Genomic DNA, 14,896 nt, shown 5'->3' with positions numbered 1-14,896 from the left:
GGGAATCCCAATCACAGCCAGGTGTGATTGGAGCCTGGAATTGAACCAGGGTCTTCAGTGACACCTCTAGCACTGAGACGTAGGGCCTTAGACCCCTGCGCCACTCAGGAGCCTTGTTGTCAGACAGAAACTTACATAGTTCCATTTACTAAGGAAATAGGTTAATCATACACACTGACATTCTTGACTTATTAACGTATTCCCAACAACATGTTAGGGTTGGATTGTTCCACTTCTCAACAGTAAGGGCAGGGTTGTTTTATTGTAGACAGAAAGGTTATACTTACAACGACTTTCCCCCAACTGGAGATTGATTCCATTTGCTATATAGCACAAATAACCTGGGGAAGAGTAGGCCAGGGTGATGGGTTGCTTGGGCAGAGAGGTGGGATTATTAAAATAAAATATTTTCATATAAAACACCTATCCTCCTCACAATCAAGCTCTCTGTCTGTAAGGTTACTTGCTTTGGTCCACATCAACATTTCATAAGCAACGAGAGGTATAGTTAATTGTAGCATAGCCTTAGCATTGTCTGGAAACAATCCAAAATCCCAACAATCTGATACATTCTGTAATACAGAGACAAAACTAGCTAATTGTAAGAACTACATACGCAGGTCTCTGCCAAAACTCCCCCAGACGACCGTATCCATCACGATATCTGATGACCCTGCCGACCTGAAGAGAAGAAAAAGAGAACATGAACACTATGGGGTTTTCCCCGGGTCAAGCTTTCTTACAATTAGCTAGTTATGTCTCTGTATTACAGAATGTATTTCACACATCACACGGGTGTGATCTACAGTGGTCACTGAAGCGCACGATCACAACCGTGTGATTAGAATGCTTATTTAGAACGGCCAGTTTTGAATGACGCAACAATCCGCATTTGAGCTGGCCACACTTTTTTCAGAAACTATTTACACAAACACAGTCCTTACAAAGTTATGTCCAGAATGTGAGCAGTTTATTTTTGGATGCAATGTTCAGATATTCACAGAAGTATCTATAGCATAACACAATCATCCTAACTGTAAAAATGTAAGCTCCGCTAACGGAGGAAAGATTGATGCAACACAAGCGGTCATATTTTCTAACTCTCGGCTGACATAAACTACAATATGAATTAGCTAATAGCAATTACTGTGTATAATTAATCACATCACGGGTGAGCTCACCGTTGATCAAAATAATTGAGTAAAACACTTTCTAGAAATCAAAGTAATCTGAAGATTAGTTAGCACTCAAGGTTTTTTCCTCAGAAACCAAAGATAATAAGAGAAGACAAGATGAGTTTGGTCTGTTTAAAGAAGAACTCCCCATTTCACCCTCCTGGCCCTGCTGTTTGCTTTGATGATTCCCAGAATACTGAGGCAGTGCTTCAAGTTGTTTCTGAACAGACTAAGAGACCAATATACCTTGAAGAATGTAACTAGCTGACTTCTCCTGGGGATAGTAAAGAAGAACTCCCTAAGAGAATACTGGAACAGCTAATAGAAGAATGTAACTAGCTACATAAGCACGATTGAATATAACACCATATAGGTTATGACATGAGTAATGTTACCTCGCGTGTCCACGGTTATAAGGAATGTACACAAATATATTATGCTCCATACACACAGTGAGCTACAATAGAAACGGTATAACACGACACACAGAAACTATTATAATGTAATAAGGCACGCACGCAGTCTGGAATTGAACATGGGTGTCTGTAGTGACGCCTCTAGCACTGAGACGCTGTGCCACTTGGGAGTCATAAGGCCAGGGTAGTTTCAAAATACAACACATGCTAATGCTTCTCTGACGCAATTAGCACTGTTTTCCAGAGCTAATAGAAGAATGTAGCTAGCTACCTAGCTACCTTAGCTAGCTAAGCATTGAGTATAGCACCATAAAGGTTATGAAATGAGTGACTTTACATCGCGTGTCTGCGGTTATAAGGAATATACACAAAAACATTATGCTACAGTAGAAACTATTATAACGTAATAAGGCACTTTCTTTGATAGAAACGCACACATTTCCAAATATATTATTGGTAACGGAAACAACTTTGATTGTGATGCAGGCAACAGACGGAAAATGTGAACACGTGTGTGCAGGACGGGAGATGTCTGCAGACTTGAACTGCACAAACAATTGGGAAGTGTTTGGGGAATTTTGTTTGGGTCAGAAACGTCTAAAAAAGTAATTGGTCCGCAAAAGTAAAAATGACTACTTTTATGTGAATGAATGAGGCAGACCACACCTCAATTCAAACTGTTATTAGAAAATAAAAAACTTGTTCGAAAATTGACAAGTTGAAAACAGCCTATAAATAAAAACAGGCTGTTGGTTTGAGGGCAGCGTGGATTAAATGTACTGTTGCGTAACAATCACAGACTGGAATGGAGATAACGTTCACGTGCATGAAAAACTCACGCTGGGGTGCCATTAGAGATATTTGGAACTCCCACATGAAAGGGCTAGGAAAACCCATTAGCCTTCCTGGGGTCCAGCAACATTATAGCAGTTATGTACAATTTAAATTATTATATGACATTACATTTCATAACACTTTTCTCAAGACATGAAGTGTGTTCCTTCAGGCCACAACTTTACTACCACATATCTACAATACAAAATCCATGTGTATGTGTGTGTAGAGCGAGTGTCCAGGTGCAACAAAACTAGGGCCTGTAGGTCCTGCCTAGTGTTGTTAAGAAGGCAGAGCAGTGTTTTATTATGGACAGACTCCCCATCTTAGCTACTGTTGTATCAACATGTTTTGACAATGACAGTATACAATCCAGGGTTATGCCAAGATGTTTAGTCACCTCAACTTGCTCAATGTCCACATTATTTATTACATTATTTTGTTGAGGTTTAGGGTTGAGAGAATTATTTATCCCAAATAAAATGCTTTTAGTTTTTGAAATATTTAGGCCTAACTTATTCTTTGCCATCCATTCTGAAATTCACTACTCAAAGCCAGTGGCATGTCATTAGTAAAGATTGAAAAAGTAAGGGGCCTAGGGGAATTCCTGATTCTAATTGTATTATGTTGGAGAGGCTTCATTAAAGAACACACTTGTTCTCTTTATCCACAATATACTAGCAGGAGGTGTAAAGCCATAACACATACATTTTTCAATCAGCAGACTATGAACGATAATGTCAAAAGCCGTACTGAAGTCTAACAAAACAGCTCCCACAATATTTGTATTATTAATTCCTCTCAGCCAATCATCAGTCGTTTGTGTAATGGCCGAGCTTGTTGAACGTCTTACCCTATAAGTGTGCTAAAAGTATGCTGTGAATTTGTTTACAGTAAAATAGCATTGTATCTGGTTGAACACAATTTTTCTCAATTTGCAGTACGTTTGCAAATCGTTTGTGCAGCGAGACTTATTTGCCATTAATATTGTATCATCCCTCTCAACCATACAATTTTCTCAATTCCTCATCAATCCACGGTTATTTAACAGTTTTTACAGTCATTTTCTTAGTAGGTGCATGCTTATTAGTAACTGGAATAAGCAATTTCATAAATGTGTCAAGTGCAGCGTCTGGTTGCGCCTCATTACACACCGCCGAACAACAAGGGCAACAGGCATTAAAGCCTGAGCCTCCCCTTCAACACATTCCACATCTGTGGAGTATAAAAGCCCAAAGCATCTCTCCCTAAATAAGAAGCCACCCTTGGAACCTCTAGCACTAGAGGTGCTCTTGTGCTCTTTTACTGTAGTCCATTGTTTTGACCTTGACAAGTGTTGTCAGATACGTACATTGGAAGTTTCTGCAGGAACACTTTGTAAATAAACAAGGGAATGCTGCAATCTGCCCAACCCACTTATTGATACAATACACAGTACATCATCTAAAACAGACAAAACAGTGACCTGGACAACTTCCTTTATATTGTATTATCAAAAGAGAGACATGCTTTATTTCTGTAAAATAAAAACATTTTGATCTTCAATTTCTTTACCAGTTCAGTAACATGTATTGTATAACACAACTTTATCATCTAGCCAGATACCAAGATATTTATGAGAGGGAACCCGTTCAATTTGTGTTCCGTTCATGCTAGTCATTTTAGGGTCACTTACAGTTGAAGTCGGAAGTTTACAAACATGTAGGTTGGAGTCATTAAACTCATTTTTCAACCACTCTGTGAATTTCTTATTAACAAACTATAGTTTTGGCAAGTCTGTTAGGACATCTACTTTGTGCATGACACAAGTCATTTTTCCAACAATTGATTACAGACAGATTATTTCACTTATAATTGACTGTATCACAATTCCAGTCGGTCAGAAGTTGACTGTGCCTTTAAACAGCTAGGAAAATTCCATATAACGTCATAGCTTTAGAAGCTTCTGATAGACTAATTGACATAATTTGAGTCAATTGGAGGTGTACCTGTGGATGTATTTCAAGGCCTACCTTCAAACTCAGTGCCTCTTTGCTTGACAAAATGGTATACCTCCACAGGTCTGGTTCATCCTTGGGAGCAATTTCCAAACACCTGAAGGTACCACGTTCATCTGTACAAACAATAGCACGCAAGTATAAACACCATGGGACAACACAGCCGTCATACAGCTCAGGAAGGAGACGCGTTCTGTCTCCTAGAGATGAACGTACTTTGGTGCGACAAGTGCAAATCAATCCCAGAACAACAGCAAAGGATCTTGTGAAGATGCTGGAGGAAACAGGTACAAACTTATCTATATCCACAGTGAAACGAGTCCTATATCGACATAACCCGAAAGACCGCTCAGCAAGGAAGAAGCCACTGCTCCAAAACCGCCATAAAAAACCCAGACAACGGTTTGCAACTGCACATGGGGACAAAGATCATACTTTTTGGAGACATGTCCTCTGGTCTGATGAAACAAAAAAATGAATTTTTGGCTATAATGACCATCGTTATGATTGGATGAAAAAGGAGTGGGCTTGCAAGCCGAAGAACACCATCCCAACCTTTAAGCATGGGGGTGGCAGCATCATGTTTTGGGGGTGATTTGCTGCAGGAGTGACTGGTGCACAAAATAGATGGCACATGAGGTAGGAACTTATGTGGATATATTGAAGCAACAGTTCAAGACATCAGTCAGGAAGTTAAAGCTTGGTCGCAAATGGGTCTTCCAATTGGACAATGACCCCAAGCATACTTCCAAATTTGTGGCAAAATGGCTTAAGCACACCAAAGTCAAGGTATTGGTGGCCATCACTCACAAAGCCCTAACCTCAATCCTATAGAAAATGTGTGGGCAGAACTGAAAAAAAGTGTGCGAGCAAGGAGGCCTACAAACCTGACTCAGTTATACCAGCTCTGTCATGAGAAATGGGCCAAAATTCACCCAACTTATTGTGGGAAGCTTGTGGAAGGAAGGCTACCTGAAATGTGAAACGTCTGAAAGAAATAATTATCTCTACTATTATTCTGACATTTCACATTCTTAAAATATTGTGTACAAATTGGAGTGGGTCTAGGGTGTCAGGTAGGGAGTAGCCACTTTAAACTATGCCACTTTTATGTTTACATACCCTACATTACTCATCTCATGTGTATATACTGTACTCGATACCATCTACTGCATCTTGCCTATGCCGTTCTGTACCATCACTCATTCATATATCTGTATGTACATATTCTTTATCCCTTTACACTTGTGTGCATAAGGTAGTAGTTGTGGAATTGTTAGGTTAAATTACTCGTTGGTTATTACTGCATTGTCGGAAATAGAAGCACTAGCATTTCGCTACACTCGCATTAACATCTGCTAACCATGTGTACGTGACAAATAGAATTTGACTTGATTTAGTGGTGATTGTAACTCACCTAAGACAGGACATTTTTACTTGGATTAAATGTCAGGAATTGTGAAAAACTGAGTTTAAATGTATTTGGCTAAGGAGTATGTAAATGTCCGACTTCAACTGTAAGTCTAAGTTATAGGACCTAGAAAATAGCATGTATTTTGTTTTCTTTGCATTAAGTACTACCTTAAGATCCAAGACCGACTTCTGTTGTGCTTGGAAATCAGACTGCAAGTACGAAAAGGCTTGGTTTACAGATGGTGCAACAGAGTACAATACTGTATCTTCAGCATAAAGAATTATATTGCATAAAAAATCATATTGCATGCACATGTAATGTGTGCTCTGTGTGTCTGTGCACGTGCATGTACACACACACGCTCTCTCTCAGTCAGTCACAGTGGGGGGAGAGACAGACTGATAGAGATTGCAAGCAGGAAACAGAACGAGTAAGTGAGTGAGTGAGTGTGTGAGTGAGCTAATGCAATAGGGAGAGTGCAATAGGGAGAGAGCAATAGGGAGAGAGAGAGGGAGAGAGGGAGAGAGAGAGAGAGAGCAATAGGAAGAGAGAGAGAGAGCAATAGGAAGAGAGAAAGAGAGCATTTGGAAGAGAGAGAGGGGGGGGGGAGCAAGAGGGAGAGAGCGAGAGGGAGAGAGCAAGAGGGAGAGAGCAAGAGGGAGAGAGAAATAGGGAGAGAGCAATAGGGAGAGAGAAATAGGGAGAGAGCAATAGGGAGAGAGAGAGAGAGAGAGTGAGAGAGAGTGAGAGAGAGAGAGAGAGAGAGAGAGAGGATATCGAAGTGCGGAAAGACTTGTAATTGTGTGGCGCAGTAATATCTACAGTATATGGAACATGCCTGTAAGAGGCCCTGAGCTACAGTTCCCCACCAGTCTCTTCCACCAAGTCAAAGGCATCCCACCCATAACTCACATTCTACCCCCAATATTAGCCATACAGCCAACCCAAAATTACCATCTACTCTGCATAAGTCCCCCCAAATCTCCAGCCCTCCCTCCGCCACTCCAGCCCTCCCTCCATCAACATATTCACTGAAATCAACCAGAGCTCACTGCAATCAAGCCATGCTGAACTAAGAGCACGGTCAAAATGAACGTGTATGGGTGTATGTGTGTGTGTGTGTGTGTGTGTGCGTGTGTGTGTGTGTGTGTGTGTGTGTGTGTGTGTGTGTGTGTGTGTGTGTGTGTGTGTGTGTGTGTGCCTGCGCGTGTACACTGATTTTACAAAACATCAAGGACACCTGCTCTTTCCAATGACATAGACTGACCTGGTTAATCCAGGTGAAAGCTTTGTCAATACGCAGTCTCTCCTCTCAACTCCAGCCAAAATAGAGAGTCCCTGTCCATCCACAGAGGCCGATAGCATGACAGCTTCTGGTTACAGTATCAAACACACACAGTGTGGTTGAGGTGCAAACCGCGATCTCATCTCCCTCGTTACAGTGGTCCACCCTCTTTTTAAAGTAGCTCTAATGTGTGTGTGTGGTGTGTGTATGTATTTGAATGGGAATGAAACCAGAGAATGCGGCAGTACTGGAGCCTGCCTAGTGCTTGTCATGCAGGCCCATAATTAAGATGATTTAGAGTGTATGTGTGTGTGTGTGTTTATTGTGGTTTCTCTTACTATCACCGTCATATTCACACACAATCAGATAGAACAGAGACCAGTATTTTCAAGCATTTTCATCCATTATCGTCATTGTCACGTCATTATCATCATTACAAATCATAATAATTTCATAGCTTCTGACAATACTTACAAGTATTAAAACCTGTTTGGGATAGAGTGCATCATTTTTACATTTGGATGAAAAGCGTGCCCAAAGTAAACTGCCTGCTCCTCAGTCCCAGTTGCTAATATATGCATCTTATTAGTAGATTTCTAAAACTGTTTGAATGATGTCTGTGAATATAATAGAACTCATATGGCAGGCAAAAACCTGAGAAAAATCCAACCAGGAAGTGGGAAATCTGAGGTTTGTAGTTTTTCAACTATTTGCCTATCGAATATACAGTGTCTATGGGGTCAAATTGCACTTCCTAAGGCTTCCACTAGATGTCAACAGTCTTTAGAACCTTGTTTGATGCTTCCACTGTAAGCGAGGGGGGAATGGGAGCTGAATGAGTCAGTGGTCTGTCCGAGTGCCACGAGCTGGTCATGCGCATTCATGTGAGAGTTAGCTTGCATTCCATTGCATTTCTGAAGACAAACAAATTCTCCGGTTGGAACATTATTGAAGATTTATGATAAAAACATCCTCAAGATTGATTCTATACATTGTTTGACATGTTTCTACGAACTGTAATATGACTTTTCTTCTGAACATTCGCCTGGACCTGCCCATGAGTCGTGAGTTTGGATTTGTGAACTGAACGTGCTAACAAAAGGAGGTGTTTGGACATAAATGATGGCCTGTATCGAACAAATCAAACATTTATTGTGGAACTGGGATTCCTGGGAGTGCATTCTGATGAAGATCATCAAAGGTAAGTGAATATTTATAACGCTATTTCTGATTTCTGTTGACTCCAACATGACGGATATCTATATGGCTTGATTTGTTGTCTGAGCACCTTACTCAGATTATTGCATGGTTTGCTTTTTCCGCAAAGTTGTTTTGAAATCTGACACAGCGGTTGCATTAAGAAGATGCATAACACTTGTATCTTATATTAAAGTTTATGATGACTATTTCTGTAAATTGATGTGGCTCTCTGCAAAATCACAGGATGTTTTGGAAGCAAAACATTAATGAATGTAAATCGCAAATGTAAACTGAGATTTTTGAATATATATATATATGCACTTTATCGAATAAAACATACATGTGTTGTGTAACACAAAGTCTTATGGGTGTCATTTGATGAAGATCATCAAAGGTTAGTGATGAATTTAATCTCTATTTCTGCTTTTTGTGACTCCTCACTTTGGCTGGAAAATGTTTTGTGACTAGGCTCTGACCTAACATAATCATATATTGTGCTTTCGCTGTAAAGCCTTTTTGAAATCGGACACGATGGGTAGATTAACAAGAAGTTTATCTTTCATGTGGTGTATTGCAGTTGTGAATGTATGGAAGTTACATATTTCAAAACATATTTTTGAATTTTGCGCTCTGCCTTTTCAGCGAAATGTTGTGGAGGTGTCCCACTAGCCATAAGAAGTTTTTAACAAATTGAACAGCTGAATTTGTTCAGAGGGCATCCCTCCAAATTACAAACTATATATTGATATTACAGTAGACAGTGAGAAAGTTGTAAAAACAAAATTACATCTCTATTCATGCAAAATATGCAGTGCATTTGGAAACTATTCAGAGCCTTTCCCTTTTCCACGTTTGGTTACATTACAGATTTTTTCTAAAATGGATTAAATTTTAAAAAATCCCTTCATCAATCTACAAACAATGCTGCATAATGACAAAGTGAAAACTGTTTTTTAGAAATGATTGCTAATTCATAAAAAATCTAAAACAGAAATAAAAAACTTCTATACATAAGTATTCAGACTCTTTGCTATGAGACAACTTGATTGGAGTCTACCTGTGGTAAATTAAATTGATTGGACATGATTTGGAAAGCCACACACGTGTCTATATAAGGTCCCACAGTTGACAGTGCATGTCAGAACAAAAACCAAGCCATGAGATCGAATGAATTGTTGAGGCACAGATCTGGGGTATCAAAACATTTCTGCAGCATTGAAGGTCCCCAAGAACACAGTGGCCTCCACCATTCTTAAATGGAAGATGTTTGGTACCACCAAGACTCTTCCTAGAGCTGGCTGCGCAGACAAACTGAGCAATCAGGGGATAAAGGCCTTGGTCAGGGAGGTGACCAGGAACTCGATGGTCACTCTGACAGAGGTCCAGAGTTCCTCTGTGGAGATGGGATAACCTTCCAGAAGGACAACCATCTCTACAGCACTCCACCAATCAGGCCTTTATGGTATAGTGGCCAGACAGAAGCCATTCCTAAAAGACACATGACAGCCACATTGGAGTTTGCCAGAAGGCACCAAAAGGACTCCCAGACCACGAGAAACAAGATTCTCTGGTCTGATGAAACCAAGATTTAACTCTTTGGCCTGAATGCCAAGCATCACGTCTGGGGAAATCTGGCACCATCCCTACGGTATAGCATGGTGGTGACAGACTAGTCAGGCTTGAGGGATAGATGAACGGAGCAAAGTACAGAGAGATCCTTGATGAAAACCTGCTCCAGAGCGCTCAGGACATCAGACTGGGACAAAAATTCACCTTCCAACAGGACAACAAGCAGGACAACGCAGGAGCGGATTCAGGACAAGTCTCTGAATGTCCTTGTTTTGCCCAGCCAGGGCCCAGACTTGAACCCGATCAAACATCTCTGGAGAGACATGAAAATAGCTGTACAGTAATGCTCCCCATTCAACCTGACAGATCTTGAGAGAATCTGGAGAGACGAATGGGAGAAACTCCCCAAGTACAGGTGTGCCAAGCTTGTAGCATCATACCCAAGATATTTCTGGTTTTTATTTTAATAAATTTGGAATTGTATGTAGATTGATGAGAAACCCCCCCCAGATGTAATACATTTTAGAAAAAGGCTCTAATGTAACAAAATGTGTAAAAAGTCAAGTGCAAGTATATCGCAACTGATTTTATCAGCTGGTTTTAGCTTGTTGTAGCCTGCCTGCTGCTAGCTAGCTTCACTGACAAACACAGGGATGGAATTTTAGCTAAGGAGTTTTGGCACTGCACTGATAAACAGCATGTAACTTATTTATGATAGTTTGACATCTTGCTGATGAAGTTGTAGACATGTTCCCAGCAGTCAATACGTACTTAAGCATGTTTCCAAAGAACCAATTTCTACATTGTAACATTGGGTCAGCTAAACGCGCAGCAGCACTGTAGTACTGACTCGGGGCAAAGCAGGCAGTTTGTTGAAATGTGTTCATTGTTACTACAGCTAGCTAGCTATTTAACTAGATTGCTTCTAGTGTTGCACTAGCTGGTTGGTTAGTTTCTCTTTAATTTCATATGAAGTGAAGCTCAGGCTTAGCTAGCAAGTAAGGGAAGATCCCCATGAAATGGACAGAAATGATTGGCAACATATTGGCATTGGACGAAACATATACACAATCGCAATTACCACTCAAATGGACGGCAGTTCATCTAAACCATATGGCAAATGGCAAATGCCAAGTGTCATACCCCAAAAATCCCAAAGATGGTGAGTGCGCTCCACTGTAGATTTGTATATGGCAAATGGTCAGAAAGCCAAGACCCAAGGGTCAAATTTAGAAAATATATATTTTTTAATTAAAAATTAAACCACCTCTAAAAAAAGTGCTTTCTGGACCATTATTCTTTCGTTTTTCATTTAAAAAATATACAATAACCGTATGAACATACATTTGTCTTATTTTATGGGGTTTGTCCATAAGGCCTATCGGGAGTCGACTTCCGAATCCAAAAGTCAGCAAAAAATGTCCAAATGGCATAAGAAATGTCCAAATGGCATTTACACTGACCAAATGATGTATATCACTATGTTAACTCTAGTGACTCCCCATCCCGAATGAGGGAGCGTAATCATCGACTGACACTAATTAGCATAATGCAACGGACATAAATATTCCTAGACAATATTCCTATTCATGAAAATCAAAAATGAAATATATTGTGACACAGCTTAGCCTTTTGTTAATCACCCTGTCATCTCAGATTTTCAAAAGATGCTTTACAGCCAAACCTAGACAAGCATTTGTGTAAGTTTATCGATAGCCTAGCATAGCATTTTGTCCAGCTAGCAGCAGGTAATTTGGTCACGGAAATCAGAAAAGCAATCAAATTAAATAGTTTACCTTTGATGAGCTTCGGATGTTTTCACTCACGAGACTCCCAGTTAGATAGCCAATGTTCCTTTTTTCCAAAAAGATTATTTTTGTAGGCGAAATAGTTTGTTCTTCACGTTTGGCTGAAAAATCGCCCGGAAATTGCAGTCACGAAAACGCCGAAAAATATTCTAAATTAGCTCCATAATATCGACAGAAAAATGGCAAACGTTGTTTATAATCAAATCCTCAAGGTGTTTTTCAAATATCTATTCGATAATATATCCACCGGGACAATTCGTTTTTCAGTAGGACCGATTGCAATAATGGCTATCTCTGTATTTTACGCGCGAATCACTCTGGGAGCATCAGGAGACCACTTGCGCAATGTAGCCGCTTATGGGTATTCTTCAACATAAATGCGTAAAACTAACGTCACAATGGGGAATACGGAGAAAAAGTCATCTAGTTGATAGCCCATTCACTGCTCAATAGGGACACATTGGAATGCAGCGCTTTCAAAACATGAGGCACTTCCGGATTGGATTTTTCTCAGGCTTTCGCCTGCAACATCAGTTCTGTTATACTCACAGACAATATTTTTACAGTTTTGGAAACTTTAGAGTGTTTTCTATCCTAAGCTGTCAATTATATGCATATTCTAGCATCTTGTCCTGACAAAATATCCCGTTTACTACGGGAACGTTATTTTTCCAAAAATGAAAATACTGCCCCCTAGTCACAAAAGTCCTGAATCAATCTAAGTCTATTTGTCATGTTTGATCATAGGAAGTCATAGGAAGTAAGAATTTGGTGCAATGAGAGAGGTGGGACTTTTTAAAAATATTTTTGGAAAAATGTCCAAAATAACCAGGGGCGCCCCCTATTGGATGGGCCCGGGTGGTGGGTGCTCCCTACCCAGCCATGGACCCCTTGCAACCCCTAAAGGCATTACAAATAAAAAAAATGTAATTGCTCCCGGTAACCCGTTCAGATTACCAGGTGCACGGCTATTCATTTGCAATGTCTTACAATGGGCATTATTGGACATTTAATTTAATTGATTTATTTCACCTTTATTTAACCCTTTATTTAACCAGGTAGGCAAGTTGAGAACAAGTTCTCATTTACAATTGCGACCTGGCCAAGATAAAGCAAAGCAGTTCGACAGGCACAACACCACAGAGTTACACATGGAGTAAAACAAACATACAGTCAACAATACAGTAGAAAAATAAGTCTATATACAATGTGAGCAAATGAGGTGAGATAAGGGAGGTAAAGGCAGAAAAGGCCATGGTGGCGATGTAAATATAAAATAGCAAGTAAAAAAATAAATAAAAATAAACACTGGAATGGTAGATTTGCAGTGGAAGAATGTGCAAAGTAGAGATATAAATAATGGGGGTGCAAAGGAGCAAAATAAATAAATAAATACAGTAGGGGGGGAGGTAGTTGTTTGGGGTAAATTATAGATGGGCTATGTACAGGTGCAGTAATCTGTGAGCTGCTCTGACAGCTGGTGCTTAAAGCATGCTCTAATATACTGCAGAAATGCCCAATTGACTGGCCATTGAACTCGGGATGGTCGAGCAGTGATAGTTGTTCCTCTCCATCGCTTGTTGGTGCAATGAGAGAGAAGTGGGAAGTGTGATTTTTTTTTAAAGGTCCAAAATGTCCAGGGCCGCCTCCTATTGGGTGGGCACGGGTCGGGGGTGCTCCCTTGACCATGGCTATGTCCGTTTGGTAAGGTTTTGTCCATTTGCAATAAGCAGCAAGTTGCCATCTGGTGGAATTTTCTGGTACAGCGGAAAAATGACCAAAAATGTACAATTTTATAAACGAAAACCAAATGTCCATAAAACTTCATTTGGTCACTTCCCGGAAGAGCGGGCCCTGGCGCACGACCCGAGGTTGTTGGCCTATTTTAATAACACTTGCAGAAGTCTAGTAAGGGACCGTACATTTGCTATATGGAGATCCTCATCAATTATATGGGAAATGCCAAATCATTCCCTTTATGTATATTAGTACATGATCAAACTTCAGAAATAATCTAAACTCCTGAGCTGGATGTAAAATCGAAATGAAAAGGAATTACAGATTTATTAATTTATCTTGATTTATTCTGACAATTTTTGAGTCTGACGTAGTACTGACCATTGCGTTTTGGTGACATGCTAAGATTCATGGGATGAAGTTGCTGCCAAGGATGTCGAGTCAGCATAGGATGCCCGCTCTATAAAAAAGCTTCCGAAGGGCGCAGTGGAACCCTCGATGACTCGAAAACAAGCATTTCAGTTTGACTTGGTTGACTAATGAACATGGATATCGAGTGATTGAGTGCTAAAAGTGTTCAGTTTGAGATTCAGCCTTACTCTGTCTGGTCTGATACTCTCTAGTCGTGGACTTTACAATCACTGTGTCTCTGATTCTGCCAAGAGATCTCAGATGAAAATATTATTCTAATAGAAAATATGGCACAACATACATACAGTTTTATATTTGGCATAATTTCAATGTCTGGTTCTTTATCTCAAAACATTTCAAATTAAATCAAATCAAATTGTATTTGTCACATGCACCGAATACAACAGGTGTAGACCTTACCATGAAATGCTTACTTACAAGCCCTTAACCAACAATGCAGTTCAAGAAATAGAGTTAAGAAAATATTTACTAAATAAACTAAAGTAAAAAAAAAAGTAAAATCTAAAAGTAACTCAAGAAAATTACATAACAAAAACTAGGCTATATACAGGGTGTCACGCCCTGACCTTAGAGATCCTTTTTATGTCTCTATTTTGGTTGTCAGGGCATGAGTTGGGGTGGGCATTCTATGTTTTGTTCTATGTTTTCTATTTCTGTGTGTTTGGCCGGGTGTGGTTTTCAATCAGAGGCAGCTGTCTATTGTTGTCTCTGATTGAGAACCATACTTAGTTTGTTGGTGATGTGGACACTAAGGAACTTGAAACTCTCGACCCGCTCCACTTCAGCCCAATGAGAAATACTTGCCATTAGAAATACTGCAACTGATTGACTGTTATGTGAACCATGAGGCAATTCTATCCCAACAGAATGGGCAGGAAGACCGGCCTAGGTCTAGGAGCTGAGCACAGGGCTGCTGAAAGATTAGATGGGCTAAGGGTTGGGGGCTTAGAGCGCTTGTAAAACCAGAGGGACCTGTCTACACTATATAAAAACCACCAGTGAGACCTCAATAACATTGAGACTGATTCC

Source organism: Oncorhynchus nerka, linkage group LG25 (assembly GCF_034236695.1).
Source record: "Oncorhynchus nerka isolate Pitt River linkage group LG25, Oner_Uvic_2.0, whole genome shotgun sequence".
Classification (NCBI taxonomy): Eukaryota; Metazoa; Chordata; class Actinopteri; order Salmoniformes; family Salmonidae; genus Oncorhynchus; species Oncorhynchus nerka.
The sequence above is the reverse complement of the archived record's forward strand: the minus strand, read 5'-3'. Positions refer to the sequence as shown.